The 23,663-nt window shown below is 42.6% G+C and overlaps 1 protein-coding gene across 6 annotated transcripts in view; it reads right to left on the bottom strand.

Annotated features, from left to right (window-relative positions):
* The window catches only part of LOC121594942 (potassium voltage-gated channel protein Shal), a 121,178-nt gene that overhangs the window by 33,938 nt on the left and 63,577 nt on the right, over positions 1–23,663 (bottom strand). For all 6 annotated transcript variants that reach the window (XM_041918805.1, XM_041918804.1, XM_041918810.1 and 3 more), the window contains one exon: positions 5,791–5,841. The gene's annotated coding sequence lies outside the window, so the exon portion shown is untranslated. The remainder of the gene's footprint in view (positions 1–5,790; positions 5,842–23,663) is intronic.

Below are 23,663 nucleotides of genomic sequence, written 5' to 3'. Positions count from 1 at the left end.
CACGTGGTAAAGGAATGTGTGTTGCATGTGTGTGTGTGTGTACACTAGTGTGGGAAGCTTGTGGCGTTTGGAAAAGTTGGCAACTTCCATTACTATCAATCATTTCGCCCCGGCCTGGATGGCACGAAACGGTGTCCCCTTTTAACTGGTGCGACTACAATATAACGTACTGGGGAGGGGTTTTTGGGTGAAACTTTCCGTCGCTATTAGTGGAACATGGCACCCAAATGAGGGTGAAAGTTTAATTAGTTCTGGACTCGCTGCGCGCGTGTGTGTGAGACCATTGTCACTGGTGGGTGTTTCGTATTGCACGGAAAGTTAGAGTTCCTGCAGCAATCAGATGCTAAAAAATGCTGTTCTCGCGTTGGTGCGGGATGTAGAAAATGGTGGTTGTGATTTTATTTCCACAATATTCTGCATATGGTCCACTTGTGGTCATTAATCTATTTTTTGTGGCTGAAAGAGCGTTTTTTTTATGATTTTGGAATGAACACACGGTGCAGCTTTTTTAATTTAAAAAATTCATGCAATCTCAGCTGCTCGAGAGAGCAAAAAAGTGAAAAATGGTAAAGTTAATTTTAATTAAAATTGCACTTAACGTAGGTAAGATTTTTGTCCGGTGAAGGTGAGTGTCAGCACAAAACATATATTTATTTGGAGCCTGAAATACCTGGAAAACCAACTTTACATCTGAGCAAATGTTTTTGTCGGTTGAAACAAACTCTTAATTGAGAAAATATTTCTGTTTCAAAATAATTTTACATGTAATTGGTAAATACTGGTACTAGTGAGATCGATATTGTATGCGCTGCACCTATACCTTAATAAATCCTGAAATTCGCAAAAAATTTAAATGAGTTTCGTAATAAGAACAGATGATGAAAGTGTCTGAATTCATATTTAAACATCGTGAAAATTTTATGAAACGATTTAATTTAATCATTTGTCAAAAAAAAAAGTTGAATAGTTACTGCAGTTCATTCGATTACCATACATCAGAGTAATTTGATGCTGCCTTCAAAATAATGTTTCAATCAAAAATTGGTTTTTCCTTACAACTTGACAATGAACTTGAAATTCGACTTGAAGTTTCAGAATTCAACCAACAGACAACAACAACTTTACCATTTTAGTATTAACATTTTACTAAAATTAATGTTGATGATTTACTTTTCTATCACATATTGTATTCTAAAGCTTTCAAATAACTATTAAGAGAAGGTTTAATAACGTTAACGAATCATCATGACGCTATAAAATTATGCAAAAATCACACATAAGTGTCCCTTTTCGAAAAAATAAAGCAGCTTATTATGGCAGTACATACTGCGTATTCGACGGCAACGCGCCTTCTATAACCCTAAAGCGTTGCTTCAAACGAATTTATCGTTTTTATTTTCACACCTTCAATTCGGTTAAGAAAATTGGCAAGCAACACGAAACAGCACATCCCAGCTAGGCTGGCTGGAGCCCGCCCAATGCACACGACTAGCGCACGGAAGAGGATGAAATTAACTTTTATTCATTTGGCTTCCTCAAGTAAAACACCATTGTAGTCACCGTCTTCGCAATGAAGAGCAAAGGTGCCATCAAACGAGGGAATGAAAAAAAGGCAATAATAATAAGAGAGCAAAAATCTCTATCCTTCCCATTGTCGGCCGATCTCGTACATTTTCCTTTCGCTGCATTCCATATCGTGAAATCAGTGAGTGCTTTAGGGCTGGAGGAGGCTACGAAACGGTAACAAGCCTTCCTGACTCCCTTTTTGACACACTCCGTTATCGACTCACTCACACTATCGTCAGGGGAGACATTATTTTCCATCCCGCTTCGCAACCAGTGTCACTGACGCTTCCGTGGGGGGTTTTCAACTCGTATCGTATCGTACTGTAATAACCAACAAACTCTTACAGTAGCGACGACTTCCCGAAAAATGACTCCCATCGTCGCTCGCCGCGTTCGCACTAATGAAGAAGCAAACTCCTTCCCGGAACCCCCCGCGGGAGGTGGTGGTTGCGCACTGGAAGTTGGGAGAAATTTATTGTCACGATCGTTATCTGGCGCCGGTCGAGGGGGAGCTTTGGATTGGTTCGCGAGCCGTGGGCAGGGCGAACGATTCCTTCACGATCGTTTGCAAACAATGCCGCGTAAATGTGGCTCATCTTGCGTCACGGTACGGCTATCGGAAGATCTTTCCCCTCGCCGGTCCTGGGGGGGGAGGAGTAAAAACGGTCGAAGTGGGAGTGCTTGTTTTTCTCACAATGGGCCTGCGATGAGCACGACGGCGATGGTGATGATGATGATGGCGGAAGATGGGTAATTTATTAATGCAAATTGGGATAAATTTAGGTCAACGAATTCATAGTTGCCAATGTCCGGGTGTCGTTCGCAATCCGGGCGAGAGATCGTTAGCCACCGGGATCGGCGGTTTGCGATAGGTTCATAAATTGGAGCGGTCCGCCCTCCACAGGGCAGTAGTTTTTTTGCCTCCTCCGGGTGAACAGGCACGTGCAACAACCGGAGAGTGCGTAGAAGGACGCAGGAATGCTTTGCATTCTAAGGAAGATAGGGCGTTACGATATACCTTGGAAGTAAATGTGTAAATTTGTTCACTATAATACGATATGAATTGAGAAAGGAATGCTTTCTATGAAGGAATTTACTGAAAGCTAACTTTAAAAAAGTATATTTGCTTCAACAACATCAGCTTAATCTTTAATTTGGCATAAACATATTAGTCAATTTGGCCTCATAAATTTAGTACAAAATCATAACCAAAACGTATTTGTTTTAAAAATACTGTTTCTTATTAAACAATTTAATGTTTTACGAGGAAAGTGGAATACCGAAGGTGCTTCAGATAATTAACACTGATATATAATTCAGTTTTTATTTACAAAAATAGCCTAACTTATCCTAACATAACCTAAATCCTAACTCCTAACTATAAAAAAATAAGAAAAAAAAACCTATCTCGTCCTAGACGTCTGTACTGCTCGGGAGATAACGGAAAAAGAGAGTTATCAGATCGTCTCTCTCTCGAATGTCACCGTCACAACGCTGCCACTACAGCCACGCGTATCACCGTTATACCAGTACCAAGGTTAATAATGGTTATACCACATAATTATATGTAGATAAAAGTCATTCTAACGTGGTCTGTTGGACACGACAATCAAGTATTTTTAAACGTTTTTCCTGCTCTCATTTTTAATAGCATAAATGTTAAGTAGTTCCACTTTCTTATTTATTAAAAATGATAAAAATGAATCAAACTGCAAGATGCAATATCTAATTAGAAAGCCACTGGCAATTATGTGTACGTTACAGGGGTTTTCAGGGAACTCTACTCTGAAGTCAAACTAGGAATTTCCATTGTGACGGACCAAAAAGGATGCTATAAGGTCCAATTCTCATTATATAAAGCTCATTTCCCTTAAGAAAGCGTCTATTAAGTTTCCGTAAAATATGGGAACTTTAAAAAATTCTCGTAGAGGCAAACTAACACATCGAAGCTGTAAAACAAACCAAAAAAAAAAATGGACAGAAATGCTCAAACAAAAGTCAGTGCGAATGACGAACGCATAGTCCCCTGCATGGTGCTAGTCTATTCGCTTTAAATATTTTAAAACGTGGTTTAACTTTCCCGTACATTCACTCCCCCCATGTTCCATCCCCGATACCTTCGCCTCTCTTCGAACCAAACACCATACTTCACTCTCCCAACAGAAAAGACGCATTTTCGCAGATGGAAACCGTCGCAAATATGCTGCACTTTGCCCCGTTCATTTCCTAGCCCCCGCAACACTTTCAAATTGTCACATTCGAAAAAAAACGCATCACTTCCTCGGAACCTTTCCTTCCAAACCCTCCCCGCCTTCCTCTATCATTCCTAAAATGCAAATGGTCGTTTTGCCAGAATTAGCATATTACACAACGGAGCGCTCCGAAAATGGATTGCTTCCGCCCTGTTTGTTCCCACTTGCGGGGATGGGGGGAATTGTAGTTGCGAAGCATTGCAGCAGCAGCAGCAGCAGTACCGTGCCAGTACGCCAGTGTGACACCTCACGCTGGAGGTTAGAAATAGACGAACGAACGGAATCCACCCGCACTCGTAAGCGTGTTTCAGCGTGCGTGTGTGCTATAATCCACTCGGGTATGTGCGCGTTCTTTACCAGCTGCAGCGTTGCCTTCATCCAACAAAGAACAGGAAAGTGAGCATAGTGGCGGTGGTTGGTGGTTGAAACAAAAAAAAAAAACCCGCAAGGAACAGCTACATAATTGTCCCAACCGTGCGGAACGGTTACCGTTATGGCTCGCCAGGACAAAAAAAATCGCTCACACGTGCACGAACTCAACCTTTTGGAAATTTATTTCTCCGTCGTAAAAGGATCATGTGTGTGTGTGTGACAGTGTGCGAGAGTGCTTGAATGATCTATCAGGGCACAACTGCACCACTTTCTGGGACGACGTAGCCGAAGCGGAAACTTGTACGATTTATTCCGCTTTCGGCCGGGTGAGATTGACTGATTGACAAGACAAACTTTTGCTTGAAATTGGAATCCGATTACGGAAGGAAATGCAGCGAAAAAAAAAAAACACTGACAGACAACGAGGAAATAGTTGTGCACCACAAACGAGTGGTTGCGCACGCATTAGGAGCTTCATTTGCTGCTATTCAGCGCTTAAGCTGTCCCAAATACGAAACCAATCGTAGAGGGAGTCTAATTTCTTTTTGGTATATTTTTGCTCAAAAGCTTCCGTAGCTTCTCACTTCCTTGCGCAATGAAATGCTACACCGGTGTCACGTCGTACATTGAAATCAACTTCGAGAAAGCTTCACCACCAGCAGAGGGATGCTCATTTCATGCATGACTTCTTGGTCGATTTGGAAACCAGAAAGTAAGGAAGGTAAAACAAACTGCCTCCCAAGTACAAATATCATTAAAAAGCAACGCAACCTTGTGTTTGTATCTGTGCGTGTTTGTTTGCCACATCTCGATCGCATCTTCTGCCTGTGTGTAATATCAATTCCTACTTATCTTCCCGTTGCAAACGGTGCGCTGGCAGGAAAAATCTTTCCCAGAACTCGAACGTTCACCTCCAACCAGCGGCATGTCTGCTACGCGTAGTACGCGACAGCCAAGGAAAAGTTCACTTGCCCGGGTGCCAACTTTTACCTTGTTTCCGCAAAGTTAGCAAGAAGCTGTAGGAAAAGCAATTTCAAAAAGACTCCCACCCATCGGTATTGCCAGCTTCCGGAGTTCCGGTTCCCGAAGCACGAAGCACGCGGGAAGTCGGTGTCGCTTTTTTTCCCCAAAAACCGTTCGGTAATGTTCTTATCAAACGGAACGGCTTTCCGATTCACTATCGAGTGCAGTGTCTCTCGTGTGTGGAACGCAATGTGGCTGATGAGGTTTCCAAATTTTCACATCCCGATGAGGCTAGTAGGTTGTGGGCGAGTTTGGGAGAGGCAAAATTGTTTTTGAATAAATTAATTAAGATTGATTTTTGCTGCTGTCACTATCCACAAACACTTGGCAAAAGGCTCACTCTTAGCGTCTGAAATAAAAACACCTTTTTTCTATGAAAGTTAGTCCGTGTAGTCGTTTATCTTGTAAAACAGGCATATTGATTATGAGCAGGGAAGGCAGTTGATTTTTTGGCACCAAAAGCTATGTATGCGTTCGACAAAAAAAGTATGCTCGTTTGAAGGATGTTTCTTAAACTCAAGCACCTTATTTTTGTTTTACATGCTAAATCACACAGTGCGTTGAACATAATAATTACCTTTTTCGAAGTGATGCTAAACTCCAATCGTCTGTAAGCAGATGGTGGTACCTGTAATGAAAGAAAAATGATGAAAAATCGAATAAGTTGAAGGATTTGTTGGAGAATTTGATTTATGATTTCACTTTACACTTTTCTAGATATCGATTTTTAATTTTCTCCGATGTATGAGCAACCTATTGAACGCGTTCAATGACATACCGAGCCTCAAGTTCATTCCTCCGTGTAAGGTTGACACTTGCTCCCAAATATGGCAACCGATTTGGCGTCAAATAACATTAAAATGGAAATCTAATAGCTTGCACAATCGCTTGTACGACTCGTGACAGACACACCCTCATGTATCTAGCTAACGTTGTCACTCTTACAGTGATGGTACGTGTTTCAATGTATGCTTTCATTTTCGCTATCAGTCTGACACGTGTCACAAACTTCATGTAATAAGTTTATCGTTAAAGCGGCATCGAATCAAAGGTACGCTCGTTGTTAAAAGCTCGGCTCTTTAAAATATGATTTACTTTGTCATGATGATTTATTTTGCCATATGCCATCTTCTCCTGAACTCACACGTGTAATATAGATCGTTTTTAAGAGTTTCATATACATTGACTCTTCTCAATATGTTAACACAGATGGGTAGAACATTTCAGCCGAAAAGCCTTCAGGACAACTTTATAGCCGAAAATCCTCCAGTTATTCTACAGTAATTCGTCTCCCTACATGTCATTGCAGGCAGCGGTGAATGTTGCGTATCACGATTTCGATATGATTAACGATTTCAAATCGTCATAAAAACAACCAAATCCTACCACTTCGGGTAATAGTGTTTTGGGTGCGCAAAAGCAAGAGAAAAGGCACTCGTAAACGCAGCACCGTGGCTTGCTGTAAGCAATGTTCTGCCCCAACACACGCGCGAATCGCTAGCACCGAAAGTCCAAGGCAATACTGGGGGCAAGCACAAGCTTCACGCGCAAAGATCACAGAGAACAGTTTAGAAAAGCCCACACGCACAAAAGTATGCACACATAAAAGCGCTTCGTGGTTTCCTCCCCGTCGAGGGATGGTTTTGTGGCATTTCGGCACCCCGAAAGGTCATCCACGAACGCAACTATGTGCAGTGACCGTAGCAAAGACGCGCCCTCGCAGCCGTGTGGCACGCAATCGGCTCCGTAACGTTTGCCCTGCACCGGAGGGAACGATCGTCATAAAATCCGTAGCAAAGCTTTTCAGCTGGTCTGCTTTTTATTTCGTGTGTATTTTGTGTGCCTGTACGTGTGTGTTTGTTTCGGCAAGTGACCTCGGTGCGGTAAAGCCTGCGTAAACCGTCCCAACAGACATGCTTGTTAACGAACGAACGGTAGTGCTTAGTCCTTGTCCGGTACTTACCGGTTCTCGAGCCCTGAGAACCTTTTCTACGGAACCACCCGGGTCGTACCGGGTCCGGTTGACCGTTCTTGGCTGGGAAGGTAGCAGTGAAAAGCGGAGGAAAAGGAATCTTTTCCCAAAGCTCTTCCCCAGTGAGATTCTTCTTTCGTATTTGTGTGTGTAGAGGATGGTGGAAGATTCGAGGTAAAGATGATTAAACGAAGTAATAAAGCGCACGGTGCTGCGGTTTCCTCAGAAATGGGCCAGTCTTTCCAGTGAGTGTACGCCGCTGGTGACCTTTTTGTGCTTTAGATTAGAGCAATTTCTTTTGAAATTTGCCTAAAGTCATCCATCATCGGCTTAATGATGCTGACTAACTACTCTCATACATACAGACATAAGCTGTGCTTTGTCCGCTAGCAGGTTGATCCCACACCAAAGCTTTCCGTAAGCCTCCGCAATGGAAATGATTATGGATAGTTGCCGGTGGTACTGGTGTGGTTTAATAATTTCCAGAAGTACTTCTCCTCCCAAGGTAATCTTTTTGCGGGATTTTTTCTACACTTGCCCAAACATACCCTCCCACACACACACCTCCATTGTCCATCCATTCAGCATGAATGTTTATCATTTTCTGGCTGCATTGAATGTCCAATTTTTCACCATTGCCCATATTGCATCGTAATTTCTCCGGGGATGCTCCGTGGGTGAAATACCACGCACACTTACGGCGCTGGATCATCCGGACAAGGAGCGGGCCCGCCGCAGCGGGAAGGGCACACGGAAATCGCGTATGACCCGTGATGGACCAAATATCCGGCAGCCCTCGGGTGCGGAAGAAAATTGATTGACTACATTATTCAATATGGCAGCGTGCAATTTCTCACCGCGGTCACCCTGCGGCGCTCGGCGGGCACTCCCAGTAGATGTTTGATGTTCTTTCTCTTCCAGTCAAAAATTGATGGTTTGTTTGTCGGTTCTCGGTAACGCATGATGGATGATGGGTAGAGCGGTAAGGGAGGGTGTTTTGCAAAATATTGTCACCGCTTGCAATCAGCATTACGGATGATGACGTCGTCGCACAAAGAGCGGGTATTGGCAGTCGCCGAATGGGTTTGTTTAAAAAAATATTCAACTAGAGAATGTCTTCTAAGCAGAAAGATGTAAATATCACAGTTAACGAAGCTATGAAAATTATTTAAAATTATATGTTTTATAGTTTGACATAATGAAGAGATTGCGACAGATTATTGCCGGTATCATGAGGATTTTTGCTGTTTAGCCCAGATGTAAAAAGGTAAGACATACCAAAAGCGATGCACATTTTCAATGCCAATTCTTCGTAATAACTAAAACCCCTCAACCTTAATACGATGCAAACCTAACAATTGATATTGAACCCAAAAAATAATAAAAAATTCTTTTTTCTTTAGCTTGAAGTTTACCAGATACGCCGTTTTTTATCTTTAGATCAGGCTATTTTATCTCACGTTTATTTTTCCATGGGTTCTTCTTATTATTTATTCTGTAATGCTTTTTCAATTTTGTTTTGTAGGCGTTAGCTTAGAGCAGCGGTCCGCAAACTTTTGAGGCAAAGGGCCAACTTTAGTAAATGATCGAGTGCCGCGGGCCAAATGAATGTGGTTTTGTACTGTTGCGCTTAAATTATTATATTTTAATCTATTTGAAATATTTTAGGTATTATTAGGTATATACAGAAAAAACAATTGTAATTATATCATCCAAGTATGGTTCAAAATTAATGATTATTATTATTAAAATTAATGAACTTTAAAAACTAATTCTAATCTTTAATCATTTGAGAATCGACAATAGATGGCTAAAAATGTGATCAGTCAAAAAATTACAAAATGGGATCAATATCGCTTCTTGAAGACCCTATCCTCCCACGCCGCAAAACATATTGAATATATTCCGGGGATGATACAAAAGTCTGAAAGGCTACAACATTATCGAAGCAAACATAGATTCGGTAGTTATAAAAATGTCTTACGTAGTTATAAAAATGTTGTTGTTTTTTTTAAATGTATAATCAAGTCAGATGTCATGCCATGTCAGATCGATTGATAAGTTATGTTGCCCATGAGACAACAGAAAACCTCTATCAGTCACCTTACCTTGACACCTCTGTCAGTCGAACTCTAAACATGATGACCAAAAAAGTGAACCAACCAACTTATAAGCGTGCGCGATCATCGAATGACACCCCGTAGCGTCTTAAATGGATTGTGTACAGAAGTCTGACGTCGCATAAGAACATTTCTGCGTATTGATCACCAACATCTTGGCAACAATCAAAGCATCGCAGGAGAGCCCAGGTTCATTTTTGAGGTTCCAAAAAAGCTAAAAAAGAAGACAGAGGCACAAGTGGCTACATTACTGGGTTATCTGGGCCGGGAGATCGATGCAACCCGCCAAACAGTGAAAAAGTATAGGAAAATTACCACACATATCAGGAAGCAGAAATCGCGTCCACTGACTTCGCAATGGCAAAAAATGACGTCAAAACTCAATGCGTTCATATTAGGTGAATTTCGGTACAATTTCGACATGATACCCTAGTCCGCAAACTGGTACAACATCCGTCACATGCGTTCCATCGAATTTTTCTGGACCAACATGATGCAAAAGCTCTACTCTAACAATTTTGTCGCGAAAACTTAGGATGCCTACAGGCATGTCTTTGTCCATAATGGCGAAAATTCCGGATAACTGATGAAAGGCAACTCCCAAAGTCTTAGATTCATTTGTCAAAGGAAGCTTAAATAATTACCTTTACAATTATGTACATGTTAAGAAAATATCTCTCCGAGTTTTTTTCCACAGCCAGCCGAAAAAAGGCATTTTTTTTCTTGTAAACGTTACGGGGATATTTACGGGGATATATCTCCGATTGTCAAGGCTAGAGGAAATGTACCGTAGCTATTTTATGGGCTCATCGATTCTCCCTACTTAGTAACATACCTGTCATGCGTTCAAAACCCGAATAGACCGATCCCATTCGTATAAATTTCTATGCTACACCGGGAAACCGTTGAGTCACAGATAGTCAGGCCCATTTGAGTTTAATGCTCGCCAAGACCAACTTCACTGAATTGAACTATAAAAGCCACAATTGACCCATCTCAACATATAATGTACAGTGGCCGGCAAAATAAAGTGGCCACTACTTACATTTTTACATTTTTCTAATTTTTTTTCGTTAAAAGTGAAGCTATCTTTGTGTATATTTTTTTAAACAATCTTCATTCTTTGCTCTTAAATGTGCAATCAAAATTTATTGAAAAAATCAAAGGTTTACCAGTACCAAAAATATTTTTAAAAAATTAGTCCAAATCACACTGACAAAAAAAAGTGCCCACTATGCAAATCGATCAAACTTATCGTTTTTATCGTTTTGTTTTGACAGATTTTTTGTTGACATGAGGTGTTTAGGCAAGCGACCGGTTGCATGCATTAGCATTTGGCATTGAAGTGGATTCGTACTTTTATTTTGGACAATTTGGCTCAGTTGCACAAAATGGAAAACAACACAAAACAAATTCCTCTGGCTGTCCGAAAATTAGTTGTTCGCGATGTTCAGAACGGGGAATCACATCGAGCTGTTGCTGGCAAGTATAGCATCAGCAAATCAGCAGTTGGAAAAATCTTTAAAAAATATAGTACGTTAGGTTCAGTGGTAGATCGCCCAGGCCGAGGTAGGAAGAGAATAACAGATAGCAAAACAGACACCAGGATCGTGCGCGAAGTGAAGAAAAACCCTAAAGTAACAGTCCTTGAAATCAAAAATACACTTCAGTTAAATATATCCGATCGAACGATTCGCCGTCGCATCATAGAACAGGGGTACAATAGCAAATTAGCCAAGAAAAGACCCTTCATCAGTAAGGCTAACAAATCAAAACGGCTCAAATTTGCTCAAGAGCATGCGGATAAGCCGCTCGAGTTTTGGAAAACTGTTCTTTGGACAGATGAGTCTAAATTTGAACTGTTTAACCGAAAACGGCGGTCCCATGTGTGGTGTAAACCAGGTGAGGAGCTTCAAGAGCGCAACATCCAAGGAACGGTGAAACATGGAGGGGGCAATGTTATGGTTTGGGGGTGTTTTTCTTGGGGAGGGGTAGGAAGCCTGGTGCGAATCAACGGCATTATGACAGCTGATACTTATATTACCATCCTACAAGAAAATTTAGAGGTATCTCTAATAAAAACAGGTCTAGAAAATAAATTTGTGTTTCAGCAAGATAACGACCCCAAACATACCGCGAAGAAAACAAAAACTTTTTTCAACTCATGTCGCATAAAACCGCTTGAATGGCCTCCACAAAGTCCTGATCTAAATCCCATCGAGAATTTGTGGGCCATTCTCGATGATAGAGTGAAAAAAACTGGCGTAACTAATAAAGATAAATATTTTGAAGCCCTAGAGAACGCCTGGGAAAATCTTGACCCAAATCATATAGAAAATCTAGTGGAGAGTATGCCAAAGCGCTTGCAGTTAGTCCTAAGATCCAAAGGGGGGCACATAAAATATTAAATAGTTGTTGTTTGTGTTTAATAAATCAATTTGTTGAAAATAATTCATGTGGGCACTTTTTTTTGTCAGTGTGATTTGGACTAATTTTTTTAAAAATATTTTTGGTACTGGTAAACCTTTGATTTTTTCAATAAATTTTGATTGCACATTTAAGAGCAAAGAATGAAGATTGTTTAAAAAAATATAACACAAAGATAGCTTCACTTTTAACGAAAAAAATTAGAAAAATGTAAAAATGTAAGTAGTGGCCACTTTATTTTGCCGGCCACTGTACCTTATGCCTAAGACATCAAATTAAACAGCTTCACTATCAAAGCTTTACGGCTTGCTGAATCAAAATGCTATCGACATAATTATATGATTCCCACTCACCGCACATCAACGCTATCTTCTAATTGAATCTCTTCTCAACACAGCTTCAGCAATACCAAAAAAAAGGACAACATTCCTATCGATACACTAACGTTTTACGATAAAAATCGAAACAAAACCTTTGGAGTTTGGAAATGGGAATCAATGTCGACGTTCGAAAAGGCAAACAAAAAGGAGGGAAAAAGCAAACCATCCTTGAGGGCGTAATGATGAATGTCAACCTATCGGAAAAAGGAGTATTTGGGAAATGTGTTGTGCTTGTTTCCTCCCACCTTCTGCTTTCATTATTGCGCTGTGTTACTCTTTCCCGGGGCTTTCCACCACCTTACAAGACCTTAAGCTGCAGGGAAAAGGTTACACTTGGCGGTGGGCGTTCGATGGCGATGCGATGGCCACCCAGCGTACCGGTCATAGAATGTAAATGTTCCTATTGACCTCGTCGTAATTCTTGTACGAGCCTAGCAGTGGTGGAGTGTGTGTGTGTGTGTGTGTGTGTGTGTGTGTGTGTGTGTGTGTGTGTGTGTGTGTGTGTGTGTGTGTGTGTGTGTGTGTGTGTGTGTGTGTTCGTGGGAAGAAACGACAACCTAGCAGTGCTAGCTGTAGTAAGGCAAAGGCAAAGGCTGAGGCTCTCACATCGGAAAAAGCACTGATGATGGTAGAAGAAAAAAAAACATCAGTAGAAAGAAAAGGGCAAAAGCCGATCCGGTACGAAATCGGGAGGGGTTTTCCCACTCCGATTGGTATTTGAATAAATCCCCATTTCGAGGCGATCCGGACTTTGACCTTATACCGGGTTCGGAAACGAATGTTGACCTGAACCATGTAACAAAGAGAGAGAGAGAGCGAGAAAGAGAAAGTATGTAAGTGTTTTTATGTGTGATTGGTTGGAAGATGTTAATGGAAGGAAAGTTTTAATTGAATGTTGTCGAAGAATTCGAAGGCACTGCATTTCGTTGGCCCAAACTGTGAGAAGGAATTTGTGATGAGATTTTTATTTCCCATCGAATCGAATGAATTAGTATTTGTCCATTTCGCCGAGTCCATTTGGTGCGAGTGCTGGGACAGATATTAAAAAGCCAAACAAATCGAACTAAGCACCAAGCATTACGGAACACCACAAGCGGCCGGCTGCTTGCCAAGGCAGGTCTCAGCAGCCGTACTCGCGTAAACACGTAATAAACGCAATCTAAACAGCGATGACGTAAAGCAACTAAAGAGAGAACCCCACCGAAGAAACCCTTTAGTTGGGTTTTTTCTTCTCTCTCTCTCTCTCTAAACCAAAACATCAAGGAGCACGAGAGAAAGAGTGCACAAAAGGCATGGGCAAGGTCGGCTCGGGGAAGTGTATTAATAAATTTTCATTAAAAATAAACAAAGCTGATTCTGCCGGATGAAATTTATCGTTTCTGCACCGCCATAAAATCGGTTGAAATATGCGGAGGCAGCACCAGTGGTGGTTTGCTCCCTCCCATGACCAGTTCAGTCCAGGCCGACCGGACCTGCAACCAGACGCGTGCTGTGTATCACGGACGGAGAACGAATTCCCGCCTGCTCGGAGTAAGTGTGGCCGCAGACGATCGAACGAATTGCCCATTTGCCGGTCCGAGCGAACGACCACCATGCCAGGATCTGGTCCACCTCCGCTGGAAGCTGAGTGTGCCAAAAATCAAAGAACCAAACCGTGCCAAGCAAGTGCGTAAAGAGTTGCTTGCACGGTGGAGGAGAAACACCGATTCGGGACGATTGCCATTGCCAAAATTGGTGAAAATTATTATCAGCAGCATCAGCAAAGTGCTTGCGAGCGTTTGTAGTATCGTGTTCGGTACGGCGAGCAGTAAGTTCCTCCGTATCTCTCGCCAGGTAAATGATCCGAAAAAGCAGCAAAAAAAACAGCACCAAGCAAAATCTGAACCCGATGAAGTGCGTTCTAATCCGGTAAATTGGGTCCGTCTCACTCCAGAAGTGATCCTTTTTTTTGTGTTGAAGCTTCTAAGGGGAATATATATTCTAAAAATTCGATTCTTCATCCCGGTCCAAAACCGAACGGTGCACTCGACCGGAAGGTGAACCCATGGCTTATTAATTAGGCTTTAGATTGTAATCTAGCGATGTAGCGAGCAAAGGTTGGGTCTGGCCAAATTGGCCCATAATTATAGGGACAGGATTAGGGAAAGGTTGCGCAACAGCAAAGAGCTGAGAAGCGAACAAAAAAAAACGACAGCATCTCCTTGGAGTACACATGAAAAATATGTTTCTCAGCATTCGAGGGAAGAGATTAGTCACATCTTATCGATGCTTAAATCACATTCAACAAAATCCAATCGAGGCTGGTCTTCTTTTTTGTGTGTTGTCTATATTGACCCATAAAGTGATTTTCCAGCTCGGTACGCTAATTTAATTAGTTTCTTATTTGTTAAGTGATTTACTGTGGACGCTTCTCCTTTGTGGTTGATCGTTTTGCCGTTTGGCTTCGTCATATCGAAATGAAATTACAGCAATCATGACTATTGGTCTTTTTAAAAAATGGCAAAATCGATTAACCGGTCTCGTGTCTCGCTTTCTCGTGACCGTCATTTGCGAAACAACCGGGCAAGCAACTAGGGGAGAAAGAGAGTGCACATTTAAGATAAAACAGAAAGCCTTGGCAAAAAGGAACGAATAACTCACTCTGACATAATGATTGATACTTTTGCAATAGCGGTGTCGCTGTCGGGCACGATTAGGAAAAATGGGTTTGCTGAAAGCCGCAAAACGCAAACGGAAACTGGACGGTTTCCGGGCGAGCGTGGCAGTCCTGCCGTCCAACCCGTCTGCAGCCGCGTTTTTTTACAAACCAACAAAAAACAAACACAAAACGAACCCTCTCAGCAAGGCTTTTGCTATCACTTCTTCATAAATCATGCTACTGAATCCTTTTGATTTATTTTATCCAACCGATGGTCGGCTTTACTAGCTTCGTGCGGTGCGGGGCTCGGAAAGCGAACGGTGCAAGAAAAACTCTCCGAAATCAAACTGCCGTTTTCTGATGAGTTTGGCAAAAGTTTAAGGCGGTTGCTGCTAGTTGAAAGCCGAGTTTTTTTTCGTTGCCTAGACGCAAAGAAAAGATGGAAAAGAGTTTTTTTCTTTGTTCCACTCCCGCGACCACACGATCGTACACAGTTGGTGGAAAACATTTTCCTTACTTTCCTGCGCGGTGAAGCTGGGCGGGTGCTCTGCGGGTACTTTTTGCCACTGCACATAGGAGCAGTGCTGTCAGCCGCGGGTCACAGTGGTAATGTAGGTTCAGCTTGTTTTCCTGTTTTGCCGCCGGGCCGGGACCAACAGTTGAGGACAATTTTAAATAGCAGCCGTGGGTCGTGCACTCCATTCTAGCGTGAAAGTTTCCGCGCCAAGGCACTACCCCTCCTCCAGGCCTCTGTATGGTTGGGTTTTGATGGCAGTGCAAATGTGCAAAAGAGATGTAGGAGTGGGCGTTAAACATTTCATTGCACTGGTGAGTGAGGTTAAAGACAGGGCTTGGTAGGGTTTCTATTTCTCCCAGCAGGACTTTTATTTAGAAACTCGCGAGTTGAAGGATTGGAGGATAGCAAATGGGCGCGTTTTTTCGTTGGTGCATAAGTTGGATCCTGGTGGCTGTCTTTATGCAGTGCAAGGACACTATAAAAAGAGTTTTCAGCTCAGTTTACGATAAAACATTTTCTTCTCAAGTAAATTGCAAATATTTGATTATTCGGTTATAGGTGTATTTTATGCAACCTGAGACTGATTCAGTTTGTGGTTCTCGTAAAAAGGGGTGCTCTAATACAACAACTGTACTCTTGTGATGCTTAAAAACCGTAGGATTTAGTTTGATTAATGTGAGGATCAATTATAAATTATTAGTTTCTTAAGCAATATGTTTCACACCACCATGGTTCTTTCCATGTTCACCTTGAATTGTGAAGCATATGAAATCTCTGATTTTTATTGCCATTCCCAAAGCAATCTGATAAAATTTCTATAATCACACTTAGTTTTTTCGGACCAAATTTCTTAACGTTTCGAATTATTGGCCTGTATAACTTAAGTCAGAAAGGTTTGATTTCAACCTATCAGTAGAACAATATTCATTATGAGGGTTGTATTCATTTGATAGTTGTGTTCCGCTGTATTGGATTTCAGCATTTATTTTTAAACAAAGATAAATTTCTAAATTATTTTATTTTCTCTTTTACGGTTGAAATTGGTATACAATATAATTGGTAATATATTTAACATAACATATCGATTCAAACTTGTCAAATATTTCTGGACAAAATATGTATGCTTCGGCAAAGAAAAAAAAATTAATTCAAGCTGATGACGAATTGGCGTTTGTTTCCATATTTTTTGGAGTAAAATAATCATAGGTGAATATCTGAGACTTATTTCGCGTGTGGTTTTAAATGTAAGAAATAATTTCAGTCACCAAGTGTCAAACTCTGAATAAAAAAGCTACCTTGAATCGTAATTCACTATTTTTGTAAAATAGTATTGGAAAATAGTAAAATTTCCAAATTTGTAAAATAGTAGTCTGACTGTTAATTGAATTTATGGGGTCACACCAGAGATGCAAACTATATATTATAATTGATTAATGTTCATCATTTGTCAGAATATTTAAAGTGCAATTTGTTCCTTCAAAACAAATCTTTGCAAAGAAAACCTAATTTATTGCAAAACAAATAAAAAACCACAAAATATTATTTTCTTAAATGTTATATATTTATTTGGCTTTCAAACAGTAAGTAATTACATGCAACTCATTTTTCATACATGTATTGTCTAATTAAAATGAAGTTCGAGCAACCCCACACAACTCTCTGTTATGTCCACTGTGCCATGTTATTTAATTGGCTGTGAAAAGTATAACCATATGAGCATTCCATGAATGAACCAGCACAGGAATAACTATAACCGGATAAAACAAGTGCACACCTCTTACACACACACACACATAGAGAGATCATACCGTCACATGAAGCAGTGCAGTGCAAACTCGGTAAAGCAGTACATTTCCTTTTAATTTGCTACGTGCTATTTTTTTCCTTTTTTGTTCTTAAATTATATTTTTCTTCTGTTTTCATGCACCCACATTGCACCACGGGTGCTGCATGTTTGCTTGGCAAGAAAAGCGGGAAAGACGACCCTGGTGCTGACACTATTCTTTTTTGTCCCACACGTTCGTTCCCTCGTTCGTTTGCTCGCTGGTCGCACACGCTCCCGGAAGACTAATGAATGGCATTCATGGTTGCGGCACAGTGCAGCGGTGCAGCATATGCAACGACCGTAAGGCCAGACCCGTAATGCAGTGGTGGCCCTGCATCGTACTGGAGCTTTGCTACCCCCCAGTCAGTAGTTCATAACCCCTTTTGGAGTTTTTTTTTCGCCCTGTTTTTAGTGGGCAATATTTTTTCTCCTCACCACCAAATCCAGCGGCGAACTGTGTTGACATACGTGTACAGGGAGGAAGAAGCGACGGCGACAGGAAAACAACTGCCGGAAACCTGTATAAAGAATGTGGTAGCACCAGTGCTGCAAGCACCTTTGCAGCACGTAGAAATATGGCCCACCCGCGATTGGAGGGCTTTGGGTGGCAAATATGGAATTACTTTGCTGCCAGTTTTGCATTTCCTTCGCTCAGCAATCGTATCCACCCGGCCTGCCTGCGAAACCACTACAGCAAAGTGCACTTAGTACAATCAAACTTTAATTGGATTACCCCGAACGCAGTAATGGGCTAAACGCATTACGGTTCGGGTGACGCGCCATCGGAGGCACTCTGTCGCCCTTAAATTCGCACGCCAAGCGCCGAGGGCTCTACGCGCGGCGTTTCGCCCATTGTCTTGTCCGACCCATCCAGCGTAGGCCGTAGGCCGGTGTCTGTCAACGAACGCTTTCACACATTCAACTTTAAATGACTCTTCACTGTTCTGCTGCTCCTAATAAGCGCGTCACTGTACAGGGCGAGACCGGTTCTGGAGAGACCAAAAGACAAACAATCATAAAATGTAAGCAATAAAATCCGCGCGCGCCTTAACACTGCCAACCAGACGCAAAACGGTGGCGGTGGCTGGCTGGATGACCCTCCTCCCTTCCCCACTCCTGTTTGCTGTTTGTTGACGCGGCCGGGCAACCTCAGCGACGAGCGCGCTGACCGTACGCGCCGCTACCCCGCCAAGAGCGAACGGCCGGAACGGCCATAAAGTGTACGATAAATTGGTTATGAGTTTGATTGGCGCCGCGAAAATGCGACTGCCCCCGGAAGCGAAATTGCCCAAGCGCGAATTTTCCGAAGTGGGCAAAACAGAAAAAAAAAACGAAAGAAAGATCGTTTGATTTCGGTGCGTCTCGGATGGATTTTCGTCGCTCTTATTTTTTGTTTTGTTCGGCTTTCCTCTGGTTGCGTTTTTATTTGGTGAAGAGTTTTACGATGTACTAAATTCCGTCCGCTTTCCGCCGCGGGACCGCCGGCGTTGGCTCCATTGTGCAGTGTGGCTCGTGTTGATTGGCCACTAGGACAGGGCTTTTGGGATGGGCTGGCGGTTGGGTTGTTAAAGTTAGCTAATTAAACAGTGGCACGGTGGCCACTGGTGGCGACCGTTTCGATGACACGAGCACGATAGCTTCCGATCGCCCTGGCAGCGATACTTGCAGCCGGCCACTTGTTTGTTGTTTCGTTGTTTTGTCCGCTGTTAGACAGTGGCGTGGAATGCGGCCGCTATCTTTTTGGACATCTGTCAACTGGCTTGCGAACAAACGCTGGCAACAGTGAAGGTTTAGCGAGCGAGGGCAGCCAAAGAGATGTGGAGAGATAATCATGTTTTTTTTAACAGTTTTTGTTGCACAGTTTCGTGTTTGCAGGAGGGATAGATGTAGAAAACAAATTTGCAGAATGATTCAATTTCATTTTATTATTAAGAGTAGTGTAGAAAAAGGATTGTTGAAGCTCACCAAACATTTTTACTCTTTTTGTTAAATTGTTTTAAAGGAGCAGTAACGTAATTTCGAAAAAAAAACATTATTTAAAGTAACAAAATGAATAAAAATAAGTTGGAAATGAGTGAATGAGTAAACATTAATTTCAAATCAAATGTGTAGTTTACCTCAAACCCAAAATGAACAACTTGAATAAAAAAAACCTCTATTTGTCCCTGGCAAGTTGTCCACAGAATCGATTTTCCACCTTTTTTACATCATTATTGTCTTTTTGCGGTTTAAAAAAAAACCCCTGGAACCGTCGTGGAAATGTAATTAAAACCCGGAATATTGTTTTCAAATTTCCCACACTTATCGACGCTTCATCGGACGTTAGCACGCCTCTATCCCGTACGCTTCGAGCGAACGCAAACAGCAATGGCAGGCAAAGGGTGAAACAGTTGGTCAAAAGTTGTAAAAACAATCCCACACGCTGTCGATCGATCGATGGCAAAGCAAGAGAAAGAGCAAACACACGCACACACACACAGACATATTCCCATACAAATGGGTGTTTTCATTCCCTTCGCTCGGTTCGTATTGACACACTTTCCAAGAAGCGAGCGGAAACCGATACGCGATCCAGCCAAAAGGGTAAGCGTGGGGAAATGTGTTCTCGGAACGGAACCCATTACCCGAGCCGTCGCGTACGTGCGCTGGATGGGTAAGGGTGGTTCCCGGTAGGGGGTTTCTTCCCCTCAACCTTTCGCCAAAGTGTGCGCGAAAGGTGGTTGTCGCTGTGAACGGTTTTCTCTTTTTCGTTTGTAGTTTTGTACTACTGTCCATAAAGTCATTGCTGTACGGATATGTTTCGTTCGTTCGACCATTCCAACCATTCCAAGCTACGTGCAAAAACGAATGACGTCAGAAATGCAATTGTTTTACAGCTCCTGCTGAAATTGTCCAAAAGTGGAAAACGGACATCACTTCCCGTTTGGTGAAGCGCAGTAAAAATCCACAAATGTAAACGTACACATTTCACGAGAACACACACAACCAACCGACAGCACCGATCGAAATACGAGTAAATGTTTGTCTTTGCTGAGAATGGATAAACACAAGTGCGTGTGTCGGATGTATTCAATTGTCATCGGGAAACGTGGTGCGGACAATTCGCGGACCGTCCAAGAGAGAAATGAACACAACAAAAAACAAACCCTCCGTAAGTGGCTCTTCTGCTTTGGCATTGATAAATATTTCAACACGGAGGTTTTTTTTTGCATGCAGCCAGACAGCCGAAACAACAGTTTGCCACAATTAATGCAGAGCCGGTGGTACCACCCAGCACCAATCCATCCACAAACATCGGTACCGCGTGGACCCGGCAGTTGCACGCAGTGGCGCAACGGCGTCAGTTGTCGAAGACGGCCAGGCAGTGTCATGTCGTCGGTACGCCGATGGTCGAGAAACCATCCAAACAACCCGCCCGGTTTCCGCGCAATGTAAACAAGGTTGTAAATATGCATAATTCATTCCCCGGTGTGCTCGAAACACATCTGTTCATGCTCCCGACGGTGCTGCTGCTGCTGCTGGTAGTGTCTTCGTCGTGAAGCCAGCGTCTTCGGCAAGTTCTCTCGAACGTTTTGAGCAAAATAAAACCATCACACATACACACAAACACGCACACACAGATACACTGACGAAGAAGCGATTTGACCGTCTCGTTGTGTCTGAGGTTTCGTGTTTGAGGTAGGACAGGGAATGACACCCGGGCATATGTTTGCCAAAAGACCGTGAATTATTAATAAGTGACAGTGGCCATGGCCGCCACGCTAAAACTCCGGAGAACGAGATCCGGGGTAACGATGTTTCATTTTTGCACTCCTCTCCCTGTGAGTGCTCTTTGCCGCTCACGTTCACCCTTTGCGGAGTGCGGAGCGAAACGGGAAAGAGAGCAGCAGGCAGTAAAGGTGCCATCTCCTGTGTCATGTGTTGGCCCCGACACACCGCACCGCTTGTCGTTGGAATGGTCACTAAAAGTCAAAACTAATTTTCTAATAGCTCAAAACAGCCCGCCGTGCCGATGCAACAGGGGAGTCCCGATGTGCCGACTGGATGGGCTGGTTGTGTGTGTGTGTTGTGTTAGAGCATCATCGTTTAAGTGCCGTTGCACGGTTTTACCAAGGGTAGTAGCCGTACCTTTCTAACCGGTGCCACCCAAACCTTTCCAACTGGTGCCAAGGGAGGGAGAAAACAGTTTTGATGATGATGATGATGTTGATGCGCTCCGGTTGATAGTTTCCGTGACAATAAGTCATCCACCAACTGGAAAGGCGTGAACTGATATATCTTCCCTTTTCGTGTTCGTGTGCTGCTTTGAGCGATGAAAGGCGTGGACGCCCCCCTTCCCGAGGGGTTGTGCAATGGAGCTCCGGGTGAACCGATTATGATTGGGATAATTTCTCTTTTTTTCAATGAGCGGGTCCTGCGTTCAAGATGAGTGATGGGCGGTAAGGATGAGTGCTCATTAGCGAGAAATAAACACAACGTTGTCATGTAAATAGGCATAAAAATGATGTTCCTGTGCGATCTCGTACCATAATTCAATCCCAACGTCAGGTGTTTGTGAATTATTAGTTACATGAATGCTAATTGGTGGACGGTTTATTGAAGATGAAGAACCATATTTAGAATGTTGATTGAATAGAAGATTAGATGGTGTATAAACCTTGGTTCAAATAATTGTTACAAAGAACATAAATATACGCTTAAGATTTTTTTTTAATTATAATTACTATCATCATTTTATTTCCATTTTACTCCTTTCGTTCGTTTTAATTGTTACAGAATTATTATTCAAATAAAAACTGTTACCTTGGACGTTGAAAATTGCAATCAAAACAAAAAACCATCCTCTTCATGCCAACACCCACCCCAACAAAATGTATTTTTCTTAATAATTCCGCACTTTCACGCTCACCTCCCAGATGGTCATTTTTTTCTCTCCCTGAAGCAGCATCTTTGGCGCAAATCTGCACCACCAACGGCCATCTAATCAAGTGATTAAAGTGAGCCTACCGGGCTCGAGGGGTCGTGCCACCCGGTCAGCCACTGGAAAGTATGATTAAAAAATCCCTTACCGTGAAACGGTGAGCCACGGGGCGTTTTTGTCGAGCTTTTTTATTCGGTTTGCTGCTGGCGGGGCATTTTGTGGGGGGCAGTTTTTTCTCTCCTCCTCACAGCCATCTTTACCCCAAAATACCCCACGCCGGGTGTCTGTCCGTTCTGGGTTTGTTTATTCGTCTCCGTGACCGATTTCGCCGTGTGTGTCGGTACGGACGCCAACCAAAAAGAGTCATCACAGTGGGGGGACGGACGAAAAGGACTGGCGTACCGTGGAAAAAGGGACAAAGTTAACAAGGGAAAGGCCGGGCCCGGGCAGAAACAGTGGCGTGTTGTGATAGTTAAGCCTTCGTTTGCGCGGCTGGTGCCGGTGCTGGCGTGAAGCACCATGCGTCTCCACCGACCGACCGAGGCTGCCACGTGGCGTGACGAAACCAGCACATTTCGGCAGATGACGGAAACCGTTCCCCTGAGAGCCGGGTATCCCTCGGCTTGCTCCCTTCGCCGATGGTGATGGTTAATGGATTTTTCAAACATTTCACCGGCAACACGCAAAATTACCATAACGTGTTCATTCCGGATGGCTGTTCGCGTTCCGCCACGGCTGGTGGATGGAACTTCGTGCCGCTTTGTCCTTGCCGCTTCGTACCTTTGCACCGGTGTGTGTATGTGTTTGTGTGTGGGTGTATTAGTTAATTCGTGGTTTAGGTCTTGCCAGATAGACTGATTGGCAGGAACGCGGGCTTTTTCGACGGTTGGATAATTTAAATTGTCACCTCATCTTTACCGCGCCAACCGAAGCAAACCGCCGCTGCTCTGCACCCTTTCGCAAGGGATTGGCGCGAATTCACCACTCAGTAAGCGGCTTGAAGGAGGCTTGCAGAATAACAATAGCGACTGAAAACTTTTAGTTTTACCACCCCTAACCGTGCAACATACCTTCCTGCCTTTAGTCGAGGGTGTTAAGTGTTTTATTTCGGTTCACCACTGTAGCGGGTGGCCCATCCGCAGGAAGGTCTGATAGCTTGGGAGAAGGGCTGAAATCGCAGGAAGGAAAGCAGCAAGGAGTACTGCAATGTAGACTATTACACACGAACTTGCTAAGTGGCAGTAATAATGCGGGACAATTTTAATCAACGTTATTAGCGTGAGGTTGTTATGTGCGCCGATGATAGAGAAGAGAGTGTAAAGAAGGCAAGCTTATTGCGGCTTCTGTGTTAATGTGATACCGTTTAATAAAAAAATGAGGTTGTATTAAAGTGATAAACGTTAATTAACTGAAGTTTTTATCACAAGCATGTTAGTAGTTTCTGTGAACAGAGAACATATATCCTTAATTCAATAACATTACAATTACTATTAATAACATTGCTATTACTATACGATTTCTTTTGTGGAAATAGTTGCTTGATAAATAAAAAAAGATAATATAATCAGAATGCAAGAAAAACAATAAATCAAAATAGAAATAATTTCAAAAATGGTTACAATCGTTTAAATGGAGATGAGTAACAATCAA

This window comes from Anopheles merus, chromosome 2L (assembly GCF_017562075.2).
Source record: "Anopheles merus strain MAF chromosome 2L, AmerM5.1, whole genome shotgun sequence".
In the NCBI taxonomy this organism is placed as follows: Eukaryota; Metazoa; Arthropoda; class Insecta; order Diptera; family Culicidae; genus Anopheles; species Anopheles merus.
Note: the sequence above shows the minus strand (reverse complement) of the source record. Positions and strands in the feature narration are given on the sequence as shown.